This window comes from Tenrec ecaudatus, chromosome 9, assembly GCF_050624435.1.
Source record: "Tenrec ecaudatus isolate mTenEca1 chromosome 9, mTenEca1.hap1, whole genome shotgun sequence".
In the NCBI taxonomy this organism is placed as follows: Eukaryota; Metazoa; Chordata; class Mammalia; order Afrosoricida; family Tenrecidae; genus Tenrec; species Tenrec ecaudatus.
The window spans coordinates 123,278,526-123,303,811 of NC_134538.1; the positions used below are offsets into that span (position 1 = coordinate 123,278,526).

Below are 25,286 nucleotides of genomic sequence, written 5' to 3' on the forward strand. Positions count from 1 at the left end.
GTTTCCCCTTTTTGAAATGAGCTTTCCACTTGGACCGATGATTTCTTTGGGGTACTGTCCTGATAAACTTTTGTAAATCAGTAATTTCGTCACTCTTTCACCCAAGTTTCACTATAAACTTGTTTTGCTTCAATTTTAACAGAATGCCTGTTGTCTGCTAGGGGACTCTTCAAACTGATGTCTTACCCTCTCACTGCCTCAGATTCGAGCCAGTGTGGACAGGCTATAAGAAGTCAGGACCAGCTGATTTTGTTGCCCCTCCCACCCAAAACGCAACCTGTATGTAGCTTTTCCATAATACACATTCTCCATCCATCAAGTTTCTGAAGACTTCTCATATGCACGCACCATTAGATGAGGGAAAAAATTAGTGCGAACTAGGACACTGTTCTGAGGAAATTTATCTAGAATGCAGGAATAGGTTAAAAAAGGAGATTTATGAAAGGTTTAAAAGGATAAAAGTCACAGTGAGATCAATTACACTTCTAATTAAGGTTCTAGAAGAGAAAAAGCGAGGCAGAAGCCTTCTTTGTATGGGGGTCGAGCAGTTATTAAAGGAGATCAAAGCATCATTCCATGAAGTCAATGCCAAAGGTCCCGCACGAGGTGCTCAGAGGGAACCCCATCAACACAGCACATTCCCAAATGTGCAGAACACGGAGGGAACGCGAAGCTCTTCAAAGTAGCCAGAGGAGAACATCAGATCCCTTCAAATGAGTGCTACATTCACTGAAAGCTGACTTCCTATAAGAAGCCATACAATAATAAAGAATCTCTCAAATATACTGAAAAGGGCTGGGAACCAGAATTCTGCACTTCCCAAAAATCATTTTAAGTTTGAAGAAGAAATAAGCACGTTCCCAAACTCAGAATAATCAAAAGCTGTGCCCACGAATCCTTACTTACTAGAGTAAAATTTAAACACGTGCTTCCTGGTAATGTCTTGTGTGCTTACAAATAGGTTTGGAGAACACAGTGTCAGTAAGGTATAATATGGGAAAGGAAAAAAGGAAGTCAAGTTTTTCTGAAGGCTGTATGATGTCTGAAAGGAATGTATATATGACACCTTGATTAAGTATGAATGTTGTAATTCTAAAAGTAACCACTGAGAACAGAAATAAAAGTATGTATAACAGACTTTAAAATGCTCTCTGTCTGATAACAACGAGGAGAGGGGATTCACTGGTGGCTTAATCCATGAGTGGACCCTGCAAATGGATTTTGGGCTTCCACAGCCATGTGTTCACAATTTAAGCTTTGCGACCTTTCCCTCCTTCAGATTTGGGTTGTTATTTACAATCAATCCTTGGTTCACACTGGCTGGGGTGCTTCTTCCATATGGTCTCATGTGGTGTCTCATCTAGCTGGCTGCTTGTCTGAAGGCAAGGAAGGGGAAATACATGTAGGTGAAACCTCTGCATAAACCTCTCTGACTATAGACCAGGGATGCGAGCAGCCTTGCGGTCACGCACAATGTACTAGAGCAGTGGTTCTCAACCTGTGGGCTGCTGCAACCCCTTTGGGGGTCGAATGACCCTTTCACATGGGTGGCCTGATTCATAACAGGAGTAAAATTATAGTGACAAAGTAGCAACGAAAATAATTTTATGGTTGGGGTGTCACCACAACATGAGGAACTGTACTATAAAGGGTAGCGGCATTAGGAAGGTTGAGAACCACCGTACAGGAGGTTGGATTACTGTCGATGCAGTTAGGTTGAAATTGAACACCTTATCACTGAATCTCTCTTTTGATCCACTTAAAATTTGTTCTAGTTTTGATATTTTCTGCTTTCTTTTCCTTTGATGTTTTTTTTAATCTATTTTCCCCTTTTTGTTTTTAGTGTTTTTCTGTATATGAAGTCCAAGATAAGGTAAATCTATAGAGACAAATTGGATTATGGGTCTTGGAAGAATGGCAGAAATTGGATTATGGGTCTTGGGAAGTTGGGAGGAAATAGGGAGCTAGTGACAATGAGTATACGAATGGAGAAAATGTTCTAAAATTGATTGTGGTGATGATTGTATAATTCTTTTTTATAAATTAAACATTTTATTAGGGACTCGTACAACTCTTATCACAATCCATACATACATCAATTGTGTAAAGCACATCTGTACATTTTTCACCCTCATCATTTTCTTTTTTTAAAAAACATTTTATTAGGGGCTCATACAACTCTTATCACAATCCATACATACATCAATTGTATAAAGCACATCTGTACATTCTTTGCCCTCATCATTTTTCAAAGCATTTGTTCTCCACTTAAGCCCTTTGCATCAAGTCCTCTTTTTCCCCCTCCCTCCCCCCTTTTGAACCCTTGATAATTTATAAATTATTATTTTGTCATATCTTGCCTTATCCGGCGTCTCCCTTCACCCCCTTTTCTGTTGTCCATCCCCCAGGGAGGAGGTCACATGTGGATCCTTGTAATCGGTTCCCTCTTTCCAACCCACTCACCCTCTACCCTCCCAGTATCGTCCCACACCCCTGGTCCTGAAGGTATCATCCGGCCTGGATTCCCTGTGCCTCCAGCTCCTATCTGCACCAGTGTATATCCTCTCCTCTATCCAGACTTGCAAGGTAGAATTCGGATCATGGTAGTTGGGGGGGAGGAAGCATCCAGGAACTGGGGGAAAGCTCTATTCTTCATCGGTGCTACATCGCAGCCTGACTGACTCATCTCCTCCCCTAGACCCCTCTGTGAGGGGATCTCCAGTGGCTGACAAATGGGTGTTGGGTCTCCACTCTACACTCCCCCCTTCATTCACTATGGTAAGATTTTTTTTTTCCTGATGATGTTTTATACCTGATCCCTTCGACACCTCATGATCGCACAGGCTGGTGTGCTTCTTCCATGTGGGATTTGTTGCTTCTGAGCTAGATGGCCGCTTGGTCACCTTCAAGCCTTTAAGACCCCAGACACTATCTCTTTTGATAGCCGGGCACCATCAGCTTTCTTCATCACATTTGCTTATGCACCCGTTTGTCCTCGGCGATCGTATCATGGAGGTGTGCACCCAATGATATGATTTTTTGTTCTTTGATGTCTGATACTGATCCCTTCGGAACCACATGATCATACAGGCTGGTGTGTTCTTCCATGTGGGCTATGTTGCTTCTGAGCTAGATGGCCGCTTATTTATCTTCAAGCCTTTAAGAGCCCAGACGCTATCTCTTTTGATAGCTGGCACCATCAGCTTTCTTCACCATATTTGCTTGTTCACCCGCTTTGGCTTCAGCAGTTGTGTCGGGAGGATGAGCATCATAGAATGCCAATTTAATAGAAGAAAGTTTTTATACATTGAGGGAGTGCTTGAGTAGAGACCCAAGGTCCTTCCGCTACCTTAATACTAAACCCATAACATAGGCACGTAGATCTATTTCCCTTTCCTCATACATATATTTGCATGTACATGTCTTTGTCTAGACCTCTATAAATGGCCTTTGCCTAACTCTGTCCTCCATCTCCCTTGACTTTCCTCCTGCCCCACTACCATACTCCGTCCCCACCTGGGTTACAGCTATACCTCTTCGTTACCTTACCCTTGATCATTCCCAACGAGGCCTGCCACTCCCACCTCACCACCAATTTGGATCCCTTGTTGTTCCCTTGTCCCTGGGTTTGTTAACACCACTTTCTTATCCCCTACCTTCCCCTGTCCCAAGTCCCCCCAGAACTGTCGGTCCCTTTGTTTTTCCTCCAGATAGTTCATCCAGCCTATCTTATTTAGACAGACCTGATTGTATAATTCTTGATATGAGTATTAAACTGTAGGATATGTGAATTATATGTCAATAAAACCATTAAAAAGATTTTACACTCTTAACATTGTTCCCTTTAAAGGCCAAATATTCATTTGTTAAAATAAAATCAGCAAAAGAAACACCCTTTGGAAATTTTCTAAATCATAATTCTGAAAAGTTTTAAAAAAAGCAGCAGCTAAAAATGGGCAGATTGGAAATTCTGACTGCCCAGAGTTAAGGTAACATGACCCACAGAAGAATGCAGCAAGGCTGAAGGTTAAAGCAGCCTCGGTAGCCCAGCATTAGTGGCTGGCAGCTGGGGCACATCCAGAGGCTTTGTGGGAGAGAGACCCAGCCATCTCCTTCCAAAGCGTTCAGCTTGGAGACTCTAGGTGCAACTCTACCTTGTCACATGGGGGCTGCTACACTGAACAGCAACTTGACTGCACCTAACAATACAACAAGCTCTAAAGGACAGAATGAGACGCAGGAAGCAAACAGTAACTTAAAAAAAATGGTGAGGTTTATTAACATCAGACAAAGTGAACTTGAAAAGATTGGTTTAAATTGATAAACTGTAGGCTATGGGCGCCTATCTATTACGAGTGAATGGGGACCTTTACTATAAAAGGATGAAACACAGGAAGAAGGGGAAACAGGGCCTTTGAGGGTAGTACTGCTAAAAGTCAAGGTATCGAAACTCTATAGCCTTCTCAGTTTGGTAACAAGCAGAAATCAATTGTGAGAAAGTAGGCCTAAAATGTTAATGAATGGTAGGATAGACAGGATAGATTTGACATAATCTCCTATGGCAAAATATGGTTATTAATTCCAACTCTTCCATTTTTCTATAAGGGACTCATCTGCGGACATAGTTTAGTAAAAATCACACGTTAATCTCCCTTTGTTACCAGAGGCAGTTCTCTCCAGCACTTCCTTCTCTTAAGGTAGACAGAAACATTGATTCTGGCACTGGTACTCCCTTACAATATTTCTTATAACTCCTACTTTCCTGTGATTCAAATAGCCTTACATAGCTAATTAGATTCATTAACTCAAATTGTATGCCAAATTATTCTTCACAAAATTTTCAGAGAAATAAAAAGACCACACAACTGTCTATGACCTAGTTAAGGTAGAATTTCACGAATATCCTCAGATATTTTGCAGTGTTTTTACTTCTGCTGTATTAGCTACGGCACATGTCTACAGGCAATAGGGCGGGCCAAATAGTCTAGTACAGGCACTTTCTGCTCTACCGGAGTCCATGGACAAACCCAGCATATCAAACTGTACAAAGGACCTATTACCAATTCAAGCTTTACCTTTCAAAAGGAATTTCTAAGCAAGCTGATTGCTCCTATTCTAAGGGGCAGAGGCCAATTTAGAAAAAGCTTATATGTTTTGTTTCTGTAATTTGTCTCTGGGTGGTACAATGGCTAGCACATTCAGTAGTTAACTGAACGTTTAGAGGTTCCAGATTTCACCAGGGGATATCTTGGTAGAAACGCCTGGTGACCAACTTCCCCCAAACCAGCTAATGAAAACCCCATGGAGTAGTTCTACACGGATGGACACACACAGGGCCACCTGGAACTGAAACTGATTTGACAGCAACTGGTGATACTGACAGGATACAAAGAAATACACAAAATATCTTCACATAAAACAATTAAATTAGGGTATAAATATTCACTTAAGAAATACAAATTTGAAAATCCTTACTGTTTGACCTTACTAAAAGGTAGCTGGATTTAGGGACAAATCCGTGGTCGCCTGCCCTGAGACTGGCAGGACAGAGGGGTCAGAAAGCTCCAGGAAGGAACAACTTTAATTGCCTGCCAGTAAACTCACAAATAGTCTGAGATTCTGTACATCCAGACCTGCGCTCCCGTCCTTTTCTCTGTATTTCCTGTTCCCCTTCCCAAGTCCTCTTGGCGAAAGAAAATTCCTCTTCTCCTCCTGCTTCTGAACCCCCTCTGATGTCTACCTTTTCAGACCTGCTTGAACATCCTGTCTCCCCTCCTACTCACCCTCTCCCTATTCTGGCCACACCTGTGGCCCCCACGTCCTCTTCTCCAGATCTACCCGCCTCACTGGAGGAACCCCGTCTGCACTCACCCTGCCGGTTAGCAGGCACACGTGATCGCAAACCCCCTTTTCTCCTTTGTTTGCTCCGGAGAGTGACCAGGACTGAGAAAGCGGTCTAGTTCATGTTCCCTTCTCTCTCACTGATTTATCTCAGATCGACAAGCATTTTAGGCTCCCTTTGAATGATCCCACCACCTATATTAAGGTGTTTCGATATTTAAGTCAAGCTTATGCTCTGTCCTGGCATGATACTTTTGTCATCTTTTCCTCTACCCTGACCACAGATAAGAGGGAATGCATGTTTCTCGCGGCTCATCAGCACTCCAAACAGGTTCATTTGACCAACCCTGACCTGGGCGGTTCCTAGACAAAAACCTGGTTAGAGTTATCAAGTTGGCAATCAAGCACAGGCAAGGAAAGATGAGCCCGTCATGACATAATGCTTCAGTGTGTCCTGGCTGGGCTGCAGGCCCTTCCCCATTTAGGAGTCAATTTGAATAAACGTAAGAAGATCACCCAAAAGCCTGACGAGAACCCAGCTGCCTTTTAAGCTGCTTAACGAATGCTTTCACCCAAAAGGCCTTCAAACCCCGGTCCGAGATTCAGTGAATGTGGCATTTAAGGTTTTTAACCGCCGTGAGGAGCAGGCAGAGTCAGTACGTGATGCCTGGCTCTGGCAGAAGGTAAATTTTCAGGCCCAAGCCTTAGTAGCAGCCCTGTGGCGGCGATCCCCCAAGGCCCCAGAAGGGCTGTGCAGGGCAAGGGTGTATGGGAACAACGACCACCACCTGGCACCTGCTTCAAGTGGGCACTAGTCACAAAAGTGCCCTAGGCCTAGAACTCAACCAAGCCCTTCCCAGCACGAAGTCAAAGCGGACACTGGAAGTCCGACTGTCCTTGGAAAAGCGACAGGCTCTTTGTGTCTCCACGTGGGGGGACTGTCCTTCCAATTTCTGATCTGCTGTTGGCCCTGCTGGGATTGGCCGAAGTCTGAAGAAACCCTAACTGGACCCCCTTATCACCCTTGAGCCTAGCGGATTGCTCAAGATATTGGGTAAATTTCCTTCTTACACAGAAGCTATCTTTTCTGACCTGCCCTCATTTTCAGAGCTAGGCATTCCTTCCTCAATCTCCTTCCTGCCCCAGGTGTACTAGCCCTTTACTCATTCCTTTCTTATAATCCCTGCGTGCCTGGTCCCTCTTTTGGGAAGAAACATTTTTAATTAGTTAGGAACCTCCTGACACCTTACTTTTGGTCTCACAGTACATTTGCCTCTCCCTCTTCTTTCACTCGACCTGGAAGAACTGGCCCTATAGATCCCGTTGCTTCCCGATGTTAACCCATCATGCAATGCCTCCTTTCTAACAACTTTTTTTTAAAAAACATTTTATTAGGAGCTCATACAACTCTTATCACAATCCATACATATACATACATCAATTGTATAGAGCACATCTGTACATTCTTTGCCCTAATCATTCTTTTTTTTACATTTTATTAGGGGCTCATACAACTCTTATCACGATCCATACATATACATACATCAATTGTATAAAGCACATCCGCACATTCCCTGCCCCAATCATTCGCTCTTCACTTAAGCCCTTTGCATCAGGTCCTCTTTTTTTCCCCCCCTCGCTCCCTGCTCCCCCCTCCCTTATGTGCCCCTGGTAATTTATACATTGTTATTTTGTCATATCTTGCCCTATCCAGAGTCTCCCTTCCCCCCTTCTCTGCCGTCCATCTCCCAGGGAGGAGGTCACATGTGTATCCTTGTAATCAGTTCCCCCTTTCCAACCCACTCACCCTCCACTCTCCAGCATTGCCCCCCACACCTCTGGTCCTGAAGGTATCATCTACCCTGGATTCCCTGTGCCTCCAGCCCCCATACGCACCAGTGTACAACCTCTGCCCTATCCAGCCCTGCAAGGTAGAATTCGGATCATGGTAGTTGGGGGGAGAAAGCATCCAGGATCTGGGGGAAAGCTGTGTTCTTCATTGGTACTACCTCGCACCTTGACTGACCCATCTCATCTCCTAACCTTATTATTCCTACCCACTCCCTCTGCAACAGTAAGAAACCAAACGGTACTTATTGCTTGGTCCAGGACCTGCCCCTCATTAACAAAGCTGTTATTCCCATATACTCTGTAGTTCCTGACGCCTATACTCTTGTCCCACATTCTCACCCTCTATTACATCTTTTTCACCATCCCCCTTAACCCAACTTGTCAGCATTCGTTTGACTCTACCTGCAGCCCCTCCTAAAACAGTTCTAAAGCAAATACAGCCCAACTTCTCTCTCCTCCAAGGCACCAGTAGCTCATTCTGCTATTGTCTATCCAGCCTGTGCCTCACCCCACCACTCAGGGTTTACTCTAGACAGACGCTGGGTCATAAAGGACCTCGAACCACCGACTTTGGCTGAGCAAATAACTAAATGTGTAAATTTTCCCACAGAAGGACCTTGTTTTCCAGTTACTATATGTAGTTCCTCAGCTCATCCTATATGGTCAGTATGAATCCGCACAGTTACTCCCCACCCAAAGGTCGAGAAGAGCAGCATTCCGAAACCATCCCAGTCTCTCTAGCTTCCCTGCAGTAACAGCTCAAGAGTGCTGTTATCATAATAAATCAGGACTAGTAAGGCAACGCATACCTGTATTCCTACCTGTCCTAGTAAACCTCAGTTTTACCTCCTCCCTGACAGGAACAAAAATTTCCAGTAGAGCATTAGAGCACAGCATGCTCCAAACACAAAACTTTAATAAACAAGTCTAGCTAGTCATGTATACCACCTCGGAGTCTCTCACCTCCCTACAGCGACAGGTTACATCCCTATCACAGGTAAGCCTTCAGAATCATCGTGCAGGAGACCTGTTAGCAGCGGACAAAGAAGGTATGTGTATGTTTCTAGAAGAGTGTTGCTGCTACAATAATGAGTAGGGAGTGGTAGAGCAAAATGCTGAAGTGATAAAAACCACGGCCAAGTAAATCAAGTCACCGCTGGGTCAATGCAGCAACCACCTCCTGGTTCCCAAACCCCACTATGTCCTGGGCTATACCCCTGGTAGGACCCCTGGTAATAATTTGCTTGCTGTTACTTTTAACCCCTTGTCCTTTTAAGTTCCTAGAAGAACGAAAGACATATCCAATCTGATGCTAACCAACTCTTGTTACATCCTTACAGCCCCCTACCTGCCAATGCTGGTTCAGAACATTCCAGCCCATAGCCCTGCCCCTGTTGCCCCATATCAGCAGGAAGTAGTCAGATCATATTACTAAAAGTAGTCAGATTTATCACTAAAAAGGCTAGAATGTTTGGACTAAGCTGAAGCAGGTCAGGGCCCTGCACATGCTTCCCTGTATATCCTAAAGGTCAGTAGCAGAGGACGCCAGATAAGATAACCAGTGAAACAAGAGGCTCTGGGTTCAAAGAAAGCCACAAGGAGCCCACAAGCAATTCTCAGATTCCAGACCCCGTATGCTAATTGCTATACATTCCTCACCACCCATTTAAAAAACAGCACCCCCAGCTCCTGAGCATGACTTCCCTGACCTGTTGGCCTAGGTCATGGAACCTTGTCCTGGAGCTCCCCCTAATAAAACTATTTCTGTTTCTGCTCTCCCTTGTCCTGTCACTTAGGTCTGTCTGTCTCCCTGTAGCTCAGTTTCACCTTTACAGGCAGTGTCTTCTTCATTAAAATGGGTTATGACTTGTGGGTTTAGCCCCAAAGAGGTTTACTAGCTGGTGACTCATGTTGTGAACCCATAAGGATCTCACATTGTCACAAGCCTGTCACTGGCACAACTTGTTACCAATCTATCACATCAGGTAGAACTCAGCTGTTATTTTTTAAATTCCTACAGTTTTTCAAAATATATTTTTCGTTCTCTCCTTTTAAAAACGGTGAAAGTTTTGTTGGTTTGTCTTTAGGCTATAAAATCCATAAAAAATTTATCAACTAAAATTTTTATAAAATCCTGAGCCAGCCCATAAGGGCTCCAACCTTTGGAGGTCTCTGAGCACCACTGCTTCATTTCCTGGTTGGGAAAACAGACTGCAAAAGGAGGACTGACATTAGTAGTCCTCACTCAGTCACCTCAAACAAATATGCCAAGCACTTTATTTAGCTCATGTTTCAAATGACTGAACCCATGACTCCCAATGAAAAAGAATACACAACAGAAAGATTTATTTTTAAGTATTTTAAAGTTGTAACAATAAATCCTAAATAAAGCACTTAAGAATACCTAACATAGTAAAGTGTTTGGCCAAATTAATTCATTTTTCAGTGTTAATAAATATTTTCCCAAATGGTATTACAACTATAAAACCAGAACAAACTAATCTACTGCTATTAAGTTGATGCTGACTCTGTGACTCTACGTGTAGGCTTTGTGAGCCCAACACCCATGCCACCAGGACTCCTTTATTATGACTAAAGACTCCACCCACCCTCAATGTTAAACAACTGATAGCTAATAAAATACAGGTAAACTTTTCCAGGCATCTTATATTTGAAGTTTGTAAATATAGTCAAAAGCACTGTCCTAGGCAGTACATAAGTTTTAGTCCTGTATATTTCCTGAGAATGACTGACTAGTAATGGTCCCTTCCTTCCAGATCTAGCACAGACTGACTAGTAATGGTCCCTTCCTTCCAGATCTAGCACAGGATATGGACAAAACTTATGGGGGATGGTGAAACTGCAATACAAATTGCAATCAGTGTCCATGGATAGTGGCTTAGGGATCAAAACTGTAACTGAGTCTAGCCCTCCATGAATGAGTTAAGTACTTTTATAACAGTCTCTTTTCTCAGGTGAAGAAACAGCCTTAGAAAGGTTGTGTAAATTGGTCCCAGCAACTGAATTAATTAATAGTGATTCAAAGGAAACCTGTATTTGAATCCACAGCCTACGTTCCTAACAGGACTCCAAATAGGAGCTGTGGAATTAGGAAAGGAAGAACTGTCCGGACAGACTAAGGAACAGTTTGTGGAAGAAAGCAGCACGTCAGTACAAAGACCACGGTGGCAGCATCCCGCAACGAAGGAGGTAGGAAGCCCAGGCTGGAGGTCAGCAACGCAGTAGAACAGGGACAACAGACGTGAGTGGAGAAGTTGTGAGTGGAATTGTGCCAATAAGGATAAAGAAGTATCTTTGTTGTGGTGAGAGACCCTATGTGTAACAGAACAAAACACTATCCAGTCCTGCACCGTTTTCACAATTGTGGCTGGGCTTGAGCCGATCCTCGCAGCCACCGTGTCCATCCATCTCATGTGGGTCTTTCCTACGGACTCTCTTTCACCAAGGATAATGCCCTCTTCCAAGAATTGGCCCTTCTGGATTAACATGTACGAAGTAGGTAAGGTAGTCTGGTGCCCATCCTCCCATACAAGGCACATCACAACTGCATTTCTTTAGGCAGCTTTGCTCATTGCTCTGACAACCCATGGTACACTCAGCACTCCTCACAAATACCACAATCTACCTGCATCGATTTTTCTCAGCTGCTCCGTATTTCCTGTCTAGCTTTCACATGCGTGAGAACACCATGCGTGAAAATGCCATGCCTTGGGTCAGGCACACCTCAGTTCTCAAAATGGCATCTTTTCTCGTTAGCATTTTAAAGGACTTATGCAGCAGATTTACCCAACACAATAAATACACCGTGTGACTCTCTGATTACTGCTTCTATGCGCATCAACTGCGGACCCAAGCAAAGGGAATCCTCCACAAGTCCAAACCCGTTCGTATTTTATCACTCTGCTACTATTGGTTCAGTTCTGAGGAATCCTTTCGTATTTTATCACTCTGCTACTATCGGTCCAGTTCTAAGGGATCCTTTTGTATTTTATCACTCTGCTACTATCGGTCCAGTTCTAAGGGTTTTGCTTTTCTTTATGTAAAGGTACAATTCATACTAAAGACAGTCTCTGATCTTCCTAAGTAAGTGATTCGAGTCCTCTTCATATTTAGGAAGCAAGGTTTCGACCATGTACGAAAGGCTAATTTCTTGTTCTCCAATCTCAATGCCATGTTCTTCATATAGTCCAACTTCTCAGATAATGTGTCAGGATACAGTTTCTTCTTGTTCCACTCAATATACAAGTTCCCAGTGAACACAACTTAAGTGTTCGGAAACTCCCTTTCTTTTCAACATTATCCGTAATTTGTTGAATGCCTTTGCATAGCTAATAAAATACAGGTAAACTTTACCAGGCATCCTGTATTTGAAGTTTGTAAATATAGTCAAAAGTACTGTCCTAGGCAAAATGGGTACATAGCAAATGTGGTAAAGAAAGCTGATGGTGCATAGCTATTAAAAGATAGTGTCTGGGGTCTTTAAAGGCTTGAAGTTAAACAAGTGGCCACCTAGCAGAGAAGCAACCAAGCCCATATGGAAGAAGCACACCAGCCTGTGTAATCACAAGGTGCCAATGGGATCAGGTATCAGAAGACCCAAAACAATTACATCTATGTGAATGAGGGGGTTTGGAGGGGAAACCCAAAGCCCATATGTAGACAACTGGTACATCCCCTCACAGAAGGATCACAAGGAAAGGACACTCAGGCAAGGTGCAGTACAGCACTGAAGAAACACACAGCATTCCTCTAGTTCTTTAATGCCCCCCAATCATGACCCCAGCTGCTCTGTGGAGAAAGAGGGGGCTTCCTACCCCCATGATGAGCTGTTGTATTCCTCTACTTCTTTATTGTGTCCCTCCCCGGCCCGTCTATCATGACCCCAGTTCTACTTTACAAATCTGACTAGACCTGAGCATGCACACTGGTACAGATAAGGGTCCTCCACACACAGAATCCAGGACAGATAAACCTCTCAGGAACAGTACTGGGAGTAGCAATACCATGAGGGTAGGGGGAGAAGGGGGGGAAAGGGGGAACCAATTGCAATGATCGATGTATACCCCTCTCCCCCACCACAAGGGGAACGAACAATAGAAACATGGGTAGAGGCAGACAGCGGACGGTATAAGATATGAGAATAATAATTTATAATCAAGGGCTCATGAGGGTGGGAGGGTAGGGAAGGAAGGTAAAAAAGGGGAGCTGATACCAAGGGCTCAAGTAGAAAGAAAATGTTTTTAAAATGATGGCAACATGTATAAATGTGCTTGATATAATTGATGTATGGATTGCTATAAGAGCCAATAAAAGGATTTCTGAAAGAAAAAAAACTATCCTAGTGATAACGAAGTAACAATCAGCAATGATGCTAATGAAATTAGCATTTGATGTATTAAAAATTAATGTGGAAATACTGACCCAATGACATTAATTTTTCATAAATAAGATTGTATATTACCTTAGGCATAACATTTAGTATTTTAAAGTTGTGTACATAATTTATGGAAGAAAACACAATTTCTTTAAATTTGAAAATAGTTGTCAACACTGAAAACAATTCCCCAAAGTATTACTTCTTATATATTTGTAGATGAAAGATCACTCATTGAAGAAAAACCTGCAAATTATATTTTTTAATAGGTGAATAAACTAAAAGTTAAGATAAATATACAAACATTAAAAATAAAAGTAATAAAAAATAAGTTCTTTCCTAGAACACTTAAATTGTTTCCAAGGGATGTCATTTTAATCACATATATAAATTTAAAACTTTGTTAGAAGACTATTACTACTCCTACTACTTGTTATTGTTACCTATAAAAAGATATTCTTTTGCCAATAATTTTCATATTTTTAGGGATTACTGTATATACCTGAGTATAAGCCAACCCGAATATCAGCCGAGGCACCAAATTTTACCACAAAAATTACAATAAAAATGTGCTGAAAAACTCAGCTTATACATGAGTATATATGGTACATAGCTGAGAGTAGATCTTCTCTTGAAAGTAACTACTCTTTTTGCTGAAACCATAAAATAAAGCACCCCTAAACTGTGCCAGACGTCAGTGGCTTTACCTCTAGGCTTCCAGTCACATTTTTACAGATGCTTTGCATCACATTGAAAATTCTGGTTTTCAGTACTTGTTTAAAAAAAAAACCCAAAAAACCCTAAAACTATGAAGCATCTGTTGCTATGACAGGGAATAGAATTTCCCTAATCTTCATATTAATAGAAGCATATGGACTCTGATTATTTTATTTTACTTTGGGTTAAAATAATCAAACTGCCTGATCCAAAATCAAAGTACATTTCCCCCTTATGACTAGCTTAGATATTGACAGAAAGATCCACCCTCCCCACCCCAACCTCCCCAAGAAATACCTCCTTACAGGTAGACTATTTTCAGACTGGTGTCTTTAAATGGAGTTGTGCAGTATTTGCTTAGGTAATCTCTGCTCTGTGTAGCATCGTGTCCTTTGTTCCCATCGATGCAGGAGATGGGCTCATTATTTATGCCTTAACTATAGGAGTTCATGTACCACAGTGAGAATTCCCCCACCCCCCTTCATCTGAAAAGCAGTCACTAACAAGCTTCAGCTGGAAATGCCTGATATTAAAAAGTGTGAACCTGTTCCTGGGCTAATAAACGACCTTCTTTCTGCCAACAAAAGAAAATCAATTTACAACTGTAATTATTTTTTAACATGCTCATTATTTTTATACTTTCATAGCTTAGTATATAAGTCAATTGATTTGTGTCTAACCCATGCCTGCTTGTCCTAGAGGAGCTTTAAAGTCAGAGAGGTAATAAGTTACTTCAATAAAGCAACATGTGAGATGTTAGTGTGTGGAAAGACATAACCCAACAAGTGTCAGGTTTGAGCTGACTTGAGGTCATGTGATAGTTCATGAGCATGTGGCACATATGAACAGTTCAATGAACATTTGTGCACATAAAAGGCAGAGGTGGGTGGTGCAGTGCACATGGAAAAGGCAAATAATGCAAAGCCACTCAATGTAAAACCATCATGAATTTCTATTCCTAAAACAAGAGGGTTTGAGTCCATTTTTAGGCTTCAAATACGTTCTGGGAAACAAAAAGCGGCAGGTATGTTTCTACTAACACAACTGAATGACTGAAAACAGTTCCTCTTAAACACACAAGTGACTGCAAACCTTCCGTAACCCTAACTACAAGCTGAGAAGAGAACGCCGGCGTTCACGAAGTGAATCCTTTGTTCAAGGCATAGTGGAAGAGATGCAACAACGAAATGAAAGGCAAGGTCTGTGTCCTCCAAGAAATCAGGGTCCCAGTGGAAACATCATCAAATGGGAACGAGTAATATGAGGGGTAATTTGGAAGTATGTTTAAATGCAAATATCTGATTATAGCATGGAATGACTAAAGGGAAGTGGCACAATACGCATTTAATGGGAAGTGGCATTTGGGAGGTGGATCCTGGGGCATAAATGAGTACTTAAAAAGACACAGAACAACAATGAGCACGTTTTCATAGGGGACACGGCTTATTGTGGCTGGGGCATCGGCTATACGAAGAAAGTGCAAAGGGGCTAGTCTATGAAGAAAGCCACTTAAGAAATCCTCTGGACTAAGACCCAGAACAAAATCATGCCCAATGTGAATGGGGTGTGGGGGTGTGGAGTGGAGACTCAAAGTCCCTCTGTAGACAGTTGGACATCCCCTCACAGAAGGGTCACAAGGAAGAGATGAGCCAGTTAGGGTGCAGTATAACACCGATAAAACACATAACTTTCCTCTAGTTCTATAACGCTTCCTTCCCCCCACTATCATGACCTCAATTCTACCTTACAAATCAGATTAGACCAGAACATGCACACTGCTACAGATAAGAGCCTGAAACACAGGGAATCCATGATAGATAAACCCCTCAGGGCCAACAAGGAGAGTAGAGATACCAGGAGGATAGGGGAAGGTGGGGGAGAAAGGGAGAATCGATCACAAGGATCGACATATAACCCCCTCCCAGGGGAATGAACAACAGAAAAGTGGGTGAAGGGCGATGGAGGAGGTTGTAAGATATGAAAACAATAATCTATAACTTATCAAGGGTTCACAAGGGAGGGCAGGAGGGGGATGGAGGGTAAATAATGAGGAGCTGATATCAAGGGCTCAAGTAGAAAGAAAATGCTTTGAAAATGATGATGGCAGCATATGTGAAAATGTGCTTGACACAATAGATGAATGTATGGATGGTGATAAGAGATGTACGAGCCCCCAATAAAAGTACTGAATTAAAAAAAAAGTACTCTAGAAATGCAGAGTTAGTTCTGCAGCTCACTTAAAAAGCAAAAACAGAAGATGAAAAGCTAATTCCTTTAAGATTATGCAATGATCATATGGGAGACAAACTAGAAAGGGCCTGGTGATAAGGAGCCCTCTTAGGTAGGTGGCGTAGCAGACTAAGTAATAATGACGTATGAACCTACGGAATGGCAGTGGGATTCAGAGAAATAAATTGGTCTTAAGAGACAAATTTGGGAGACAAAATACACTGGCTTTGCTGACCAACAAAACAGAAAATAAAACAAGGAGAAAATAAAACGAGGGGGGTTGACAATAACAGCTCCATTTCACTAGACAGAACACTAGAAATGATATGATCTCTTCTACTAGACCAAAACAATCTGCCTGTGACATGATATATACTTAATAAACAATGAAGGAATACATTAACGAACAAATAATGTACTTTTGGGATCTAAATAAAGCTGAAAACAGTGGTAAAGAGTTAATGCAAATGCTCATTTAGTTTTGATACACAGCGGACAGAACCTTTCAGCGTTGCTTCATGGCAACTGGGGTCTCAGCGTGAGAGGCGCAATAAAGGCCGGCAACACAGACTTTGAAAGTCATCAGTAGTCAGGGGAGCCATTAACACTGCTCTAAGCAAACCTGTTTCCCTTTCTTCAAGAGTTTGAAATTAGAGGCAGAATTATTTCCTACTCCAAGGGTCAGCTGTCTCCTACTACAGAGTGCTCACAGGTGAGGAAGCACAGCAATTAAGTTTCATCTGAGACAAAGGACAAGGCCGTTTCTGCAACATAACTCGTGAAGTAGTCTGACCATGAGCGGGTGAGCTACTCTCGTCTAAAGGACGAAAATGTGTGGGCTAAACAAGAATCAAAAGACTTAAGCAACAACACATCTTTTATCATCTTCCTAGAGATATTTTCGGGGCCCCCGGAGGCGAAGCCGTTAAGTGTTGGGCTGTGATCCACAAAGTCGGCAGTTCGAAAACAAAACCCCAGCCCCTCCACAGGACAATCGATGGGTCTCTACTCCTGTGAAGTGTTACAGCCGGGGAAACCCACAGGGACAGTCTATTGTGTCCTACAAGGTTGCTACCAGTCAGAACGGACTCAATGGCAGGGAGATTGGGAAGATTAAAAAAAAAAATTAAAATTTATTTTTTATTTGAATCGCTTTATTGAACAATAATTAACTTAAAATATAATTAAATAGCTCAATCATATCAAGAAGGGTTGTGTAATCACCACCACAATCAACTTTGGAACTTGTACAGGAACCTACTTTTCCCCTTTAAAACAATCTAGTTATAAAGCTCTATGGAATGTATGTATTTACCTATATTACAGTCACTATATTAATAGTATTGAATCTATTAAATAAAAGTGCTCTCACAAGCACCCACCAATGCAAACCTTTTGGGGCTTTCAGCAAAAAATGTGCCATGCCAAATAAACTTTAATACACTTCTCTTTCCACCACCCCTTGCAAAATGAATGAAGGGTACACATTAGATATATGTACTGGAAGCAATAGTAGTCTTTGAGGAAGATATTTACAAAATATTGTCTACAAAAAGAAAGTACGATGTATTATTTCATACAAAAGCTGTGAGTGTAATTTATGCAATCTTTGTATTGTGCAGGCAGTATTTTACATGTCACTCTGGAGCTATGGTTCCATTTTATTCAGACTTCAGGAAAAATTCACACTGCTGGGCTGACAGTCACAAAAGCAAAGTAGCGACACTGAAGAATTTTAACACCAAATTCCGAGAAGACAAGAAAAGAGTGGGGCCAAACACTGTTAAGAATGAAAATAAAGACAATCTTTGCATCTCAAACACAGTAGAGTTAAATATATGATGCTTCTGATGATCCTTGACAATTCTTACCCAAATCTCTCTTACAATAATAACGGAACAAGTGCAATAGATTGGACGTCACCTGAACCATCCCCAAACAGTGGTTTGGAAATCTCCACGAGGCCCCTACTGCAGAGTGACCTGAGGGTAGACTCGTCATCTATCTGCACCAGGTGTAGTTCAGAGATTTGAGAATCTAATTTGCTGCACCAGTGGAGACTGTGCAGTATGGCTGTGACTCTCTGAGGCACCAGAGGAGGACACAGCCCCTCCAAGCAGCACCCTGCTGACCTATTCAGCAGTGAAGTAGGCCTTAAATAAGGCTCCTTTACTGCCTTTGGAAAGGAATGCCTCACAATCTCAGTCTGAGTTAGGAAAAAACATAGCACGATTCTTCGACAATGTAAGGATTCGGGACAGTTTCTGTGATTTACATAATTTATCTTAATAGCATCAAGTTTCTCGGTTGGATATTTATCCAGACAATGGAACACAGATAGCAGAAACAAAGGCACAAGGAAACTGCAAAGGAACTGCTTTGTTCACCAGATTTAATCTCTAGATGGATAATTCTCAGACTCAAGTCACGTTACATGAACATCTTGTCGCTAGGCTTTATGCTGTGGCACCATTTACGAGATTCAAATCCTTTCTAATCAATATATGCAGATAGTGTTTCACCAACTATTATTTCTAGAAAACAAAGCCTGGTGGTATAGGGGATTATGGGTTGGGCTGCAGGACAACGGGGCGGCTTTCTGCCCCAGCAAAGGCTCACCGCTTCTGGAACTCGCAGGGCAGTGCTGCCTTGCCCCACAGGGCTGCTGGGTGTTTGCAGGGTCTGGTGATGTCTAATGGCATGTGACTAGCACTTAATGAATTTCATGACTTTTTGTACAAGTACAAGGAAGCTTCAAAAAGTTCATGGAAGAACGGAATTAAAAAATGAGTTTTTACAAACTTTTTGAAGGCTGTTTATATGAATCAACCAAAATATTATGCAATATGTATACAATTTAAGGAAATGAGGCTTGATAATTGTAAAAAAAGTTTTGAATCAGCTTATCTGATTAAAGTGCCTTGGGTTAAAATTTATAAAAGTACTTTAAAAGTAATATATAAGAATGAGCATAACTTTATTTATAACGTATTTGAAATATAGCCATGTAAATGCTTAACTTTACAAAAACAATTGTTTATTACTAGGTCACGTAGAATATAATAACCTAGGTTCCAATCCTTAGTTAACATTGTTGATAATATCATAACTAAATTTAACTGGCAATTATTAAAATTAAGTTATGACACAGCTATTCAAAGCATCGATGGTTCAAAACAGTATGTTCAAGGTGTGTCTTAAGAAATGATTAAAAAAAATGATTCAGCAAGCATGTCTTTATCACTTGGTAGAAGAGATTTAACTACCTGTAATATTGAAGTGAAGTGAAATTACTTAGTACACCATTCTGGCCAGTCTTTGTAACCCACAGAAAGAGTTGGTGGGAGCATGCAAACGAGGTGGAGCGAGCGCTAAGGAAGGGGTTGGTCAGTTTCCCCTTGAAGTGTAAGTGAGCTGTCTGCAAAGCAGGGGGAGAGAACCCCACAACCAGCACTGAGCAAAGCTGTCAGGCAGGAGGCTGGCGTGGGGAGTAGGGTGCCTGTTGGGCGTTTATCACTAGAGGAGCTTTGCAACACTCTGTCCAGGGAGGGCAGAGACCCCATGACTAAGGGCTAAGGACCAGAGAGTGATGTACCTTTCGACATAGCCCGGAAGAGGTACTGCACACAAAAGGACTGTATGCTTACTAATGTTTTGTGGTCCTGACTTGATAATAGCCCATTCATTTCCCTAAGAAACCCCTGTAATGATGAATATTGTTTGCGAGTTCTAAGTGGCCATTGCCAAGGTGCAGCGGTGGGGAATGGTTGGTGTCAGAACAGGGTAAAGGAAGTGGGAGGGTGGAGCATGTGACCTCTGCTTCATCGAAATCATGTCACAAGAAATGATTAAACAAGCATGTTTATTATCAGGAAATGTGGAACATGGGCAGATGCAGCTGGATTCTCCTCCTACTTTGGGTAGTCTGTGGAAGTCAGATATGGACCCAGCACCATTTCCTCAACTATGAAATAGTAGGAGCTCCTCAGGTGAAAACCTTCTATTTATTCATTCCCTTAAAATATTTACATACTAGTATTTACTCTCTGTATCTGTTCTTCAGTTTATCCTCCCAGTCAATAAACACATAAACCCTATAGAGGGTTAGTTACAAGTGACTCACTGACAAGGAGTTATGGTGAAAACTCTTCAGAAATAAAAATAACCATTATTTTCTGATTGATGACAAACGAATAATTAGCTACAATACAAGCTAGAATCTAGTAACGTTCCAAGTAAACATGAAGGGCAAGAGAAGTCACCAAGCGGGGAATGCAGCTCTTGATGCAGAAATTCTATTTGGGCCACCTCTGTATTCTCGTTACCTACAGTGCTGTGAATGGGGTTGCAACTTACTATCTGTTAAATCACCTTCCAGAAAGAAATATTTAATTCCAATGAGGTGAGGAAAAGTGAAAAACAGTGAGTAAACCTGAAGTCAAACTTGGTTATATTTGAGATTTAATAAAAATACTATTAACAAAATCCCTTTAGTTTTTTTGAAAAACAGACTATATTAAATGGCATAGCTCTCTTGCATTTGAAGAAAAGGCCAGTGAGTGTGAGTTATGGTGAATCAGAGATGACGCACCTGCTTCAAAAAACTCTTCAGAAATATAATCACCATTTTTTCCCAATGATGATAAATTCATTTGGAAAACTAAAAAAGAGTAGAAAGTCTATGACTATCTAAATGTTAAAATAACCTATAACTAAGAGTAAATAAGTCACCATAGTCTATAGTATTATGAAATAATTGACCATTAAATACAGAAATATTTAGAAACTGGATGTTAACTGCTAAAAAAATGCAACTTCTCAGTATGGTATACAATGTCATGTTTTAAAAGAACATACTCCTTATCTTTCAGCTTTTCCTTGTTATTTATACAACATGTAGAATAACATAACAGCTACAATAGCTTAGACCTCACTAAATTGATAAAATGTCATCAAAAGAATGATTTGTGAACTCGTTCCAAAATAATTTAAAATGCTCAAATAAAGTCAATAATATGTTACAAAAATATAAGTAATTAAGTACCTCTGCTTCTTTAAAGCTAAGATCTTTTTCAAAAGTCACTTTAGAAATCTGTCACAATTTTAGAATAAGCTCTTTTGCAAATTTATTGTCTCTGAAAAGGCAAAGTGAATTAAGCACTAACGTCTATCTGACCGCCTTAAGGACTGCCTTAACCTAACTGCAAGAGTACCGCGGGGCAGGGCATGAAGAAGAGAAGGCACAGGAATGCCAATGGAAACGACAACAGAGGCCCCCAAATTTCTGGAAGCAGTAGCATTTTTCTTCTAGGACAAAAGTAGAAAAAGAAACAGCCTGGTATTAATATACTGGAAAAAAGATAATCCATTGATATTTCCTTCCGAGATGATAAATGGTATTCAACACATCTGATCAAATAGAGCTGTTATGCTATACCACTGAACTATGACCAGTGAGTTGTACGACTTATCCCCTCTATCCAATCTGAGGGAAAGAATGAGAACGCCCCAAACAATGCCTGCCACTCTTACCTTCAGGCAATGCAAACGGACTGAATTTATTTTATATGAATGAAAATAACACAATGCTCCAAAATAATGACTGAAAAATTATACTGAAGGTAAAAGCTATGTAAGACTGAAAACCCACTGCCACCGAGTCAATGCGGACTCCGCGCAGCCCTCCTGTGCGCCTGTGACTGAGGTTGTAACTGCTGGCGGGAGTGGAAAGCCCCGCTGTCCCCCGGGTACTGCTGGTGGTTTTGAATTGCCGCCCCTGCACATCACAGCCCACCGTGTAACCACGACGCCACCAGGGCTCCTAAACAAGACTAGTCATCTTAACAGCTTAAAAACCATCTTTTACTTCAATAAAGCTGAGCATTAACAAAATTAAAAATGTGGTAGTATTCACTTATTGCTAAGATTAAAAAATTAGTGAGTATAATTTTATCTTATTATTTAGCAAAGGCATAAAGAAATTGAGAAGACTGCCAAGTACAATATAATACAACCATTATTTTATTAAGAACCCTGGTGACAGAGTAATTAAGTGAACCAGAAAGTCAAAGATTCGAATCTACCAGCTGCTCCTCAGGCGAAAGATAAGGCAGTCACTTCCTGAAGATTACAGCCAGGAACCGTACATACCGGGCTCTGCAGCAGAGAGGTCACTGTGAGCAGGAACTGACTCCATGGCAATGGGCTTGAGTTTATTATATTACTCTACTCAGTTGTAATCCTAGTCTATTTTTAAGATTCAAGCTACTAGTTTATGATTTCTTTAATAAACTACTACTTTAATATCATTAGTATACACAAACCACTAGCAGGAAAGATGAAGAAATTGAAGATTTTTACTAACATCTGCATATCAAAATTGATCAAGCATGTAATGTAATCAAGATGCACTGATAATTTCTGGTGATTGGAATACAAGGAATAAGGTTTGTTGGTTGGAAAATATGGCCGCAGTGATAGAAATGATAGTGGATGTCACATGACAGAATTTTGCAAGACCAGCAACTGGTTCATTGGTACCACTTTTTCTCAGCAACATAGACGGCAACTATACACGCGGACTTCATCGATGGCTCATGAAGGAATCAAATACACTACATCTGTGCAAAGAGATTATGGGAAAACCCATCACTGTAAGTCAGTGGAAGGTCAGGTACCAAGTTGACGGAACCCACCATCAACTACTCACACGCAAGTTCAAGCTGAAGCTGAAGAAAAGGAAAGTTTAAGATGAAGCTGAAGAAAACGACAGCAAGTCCCTGAAAGCCAAAGTGCAACCTTGAGTATATATAGCCCACTTAATTCAGAGACCACACCAAGAACAGAGTGGACGTTCTGAACACTAGTCACCGAGAGAACAGGTGAGTTGGGTGGTGATATCAGAGGCATACATGAAGAAAAGTCATTAAACAGAGGATGAAAGACCAAAATGATGCCAGAAGAGACTCTGAAACTGGCTCTTGAATGCAGAGTAGCTAAAGGAAATGGAAGAAGCGATAGGGTAAAAAAGTTGAACAGAAAATTTCGAAGGGCCACTCATAAAGAAAGAGAAACTTTTACACTGAAATGTGCATACACCAGGAATTGGAAGACAAAAGTAAAGAATACTTTTGGCATTTCTCATGCTGAAAGAACCGAAGAGGAAAAAAAATACTAAAAGATTCTATATTCAAATTATCAAATGAAGTAGGAAGCATTTTAAAAAGGAGATGATAAGATATGAAGTCACTGACAGATACACAAAGCAACACACAAGTCACTATTCAACCGTGTCAGGAGGTAACATATGATCAAGAACTAATGGTATTGAAAGAAGGCACTGGCCAAAAACTAGGCTCCTGGAATTGGCCGAATATCAATAAAAGTTTATCAATACAGGATAAAGCGAAGGAGGTACTTACTCATTTATGGCAAGAAATTTAGAAATTTGTCCAAAGACTCAAAGAGATACTATCTGTACCCATTCCAAAGAAAGGTGACCCAAAAGAATATGGAAATTATCAAACAATATCATTAAATATCAAAACCAAGTAACCTGTTGTTGAAGACAACACAAAAATGGTGGCAGCAGTACACTGACAGGCAACTGCCCGAGATTCAGGTGGATTCTGAAGAGGACACAGAGTAAGAATATCATGATTAGGGCCAGATCTTGGCGGAACGCAAGTCATACCAGAATGATACTTATCCGTGTGCTTTATTAACCAGGCCACGGCGCTTGACTGTGTGGGTCATACGAGATTACGGAAACACTGGGTAGCTGGGGAGCTCGAGAACGCTTACTCATGCTCACACAGCACACGGTCACAGACCAAGCGCCTTCCTCTGAACAAGACAGGGCAATGTGTGGTTTAAAGTCAGGAAAGGTGTCACCTCCGTTGTATCCTTTCATCATACTTACTCAATTTATATGCTGAGCAAATCATCCAAGACGCCTGATTATAAAAGAAAAACAAAATGCTAGGATTGGCGGAAGGCTCAGCAGCACCTTGTGATATGCAGATGCTACCACCTTGCTTGCTGAAAGTATAGCAGGCTTAAAACACTTACTAATGACGATCAAAGAATACGGCTTGCCCCTCAATATACAGAAAATTAAAATCCTTACAACTAGAAACGTAAGCAGTACCAAACGAAATAATAAACTAAATGGAGAAAAGATTGACATTGTCAGGGATTTCCTTTTACTCAAACCACCACCTCTGGAAGCAGCGATCAAGAGAGCAAACCACACACTGTATGCCCGGTGAGAGCCTCAGTCACCTCAAAGAATGGATAATGAGTAAGACTGAAGAAGCACTCCATTTAACGATGGTGTTGGCCAAGAATGTAGAATATACTCTAAAACGCCAGAAGAACAAGTAAATCTATCTTGGAAGACTAATAGCCAGAATGCTTCTGAAAAGCAAGGACGGAGAGACTTTGTCTCATGTACTCTGGACATGTCATTAGTTGATACTAGTCCCTAGAGGAGGATATGTTATTTGGTAAAATAACAGGTTAGCAAAAGAGTGATGGATTGACACAGTGGCTTCAACATGGGCTTAAGCATAAAAATAATTCTGAGGCTAGCTCAGGTCCAGGCAGGTGTTTTATTCTGTTGTATAAAGTATCAAGAACTACCTGCTAGCACCTAACAGCAGATTTAAACAGATTTATTTTTAAAAAGCCCATCTTTTAACAAACAGCTTTCACTAAACTAGGTTTCTCCTGGCATATAAAAGTACAGTACTTCTTGGAAGTCTTTCATAAGGTGAAATGGCCTAAAATGAAAAAGCAATTGCCATTAATTTATATGGGAACTTTTTTTTTAGCACTTCCAGGCCTAAAAACTAACCTCCCACATGCCACATGAGCACCAGGAAGGCACACTGTCCACAGGCAGTGCAAAGCCACGGTGGCTAGGGGCTGGGCTAAGGGCTTGCTGCAAAACAAACGCTACCTTTGCCCTCAGCCTTCTCCCGGCCAGCAAAAGTCCTCTCTGGATTGCTTTCAGTTGGCAAAACAGGCACTCACGTAGCAGGTGTCTGGTAAACGCAAAATGGCTTAAAGCAAGCTTTCACAAAGTGGAGGACACCTGTATCTGAGCCATTATAAACAAGCAAAAGCTGGTTTCGTAGCTTATCATAGAGCCAGAATGCACCAATACTGCCACCTAGTGTTCATACAGGTAACTACTTCCAGGAGAAATGCAGTCATCTATCCTTGGTCTTTTGTTTTCTCAGTTAAAAAG

The 25,286-nt window shown here is 41.4% G+C and overlaps 1 protein-coding gene across 2 annotated transcripts in view; it reads right to left on the reverse strand.

Annotated features, from left to right (window-relative positions):
• The window catches only part of ORC5 (origin recognition complex subunit 5), a 79,932-nt gene that overhangs the window by 12,730 nt on the left and 41,916 nt on the right, over window positions 1-25,286 (reverse strand). The window lies entirely within an intron of this gene.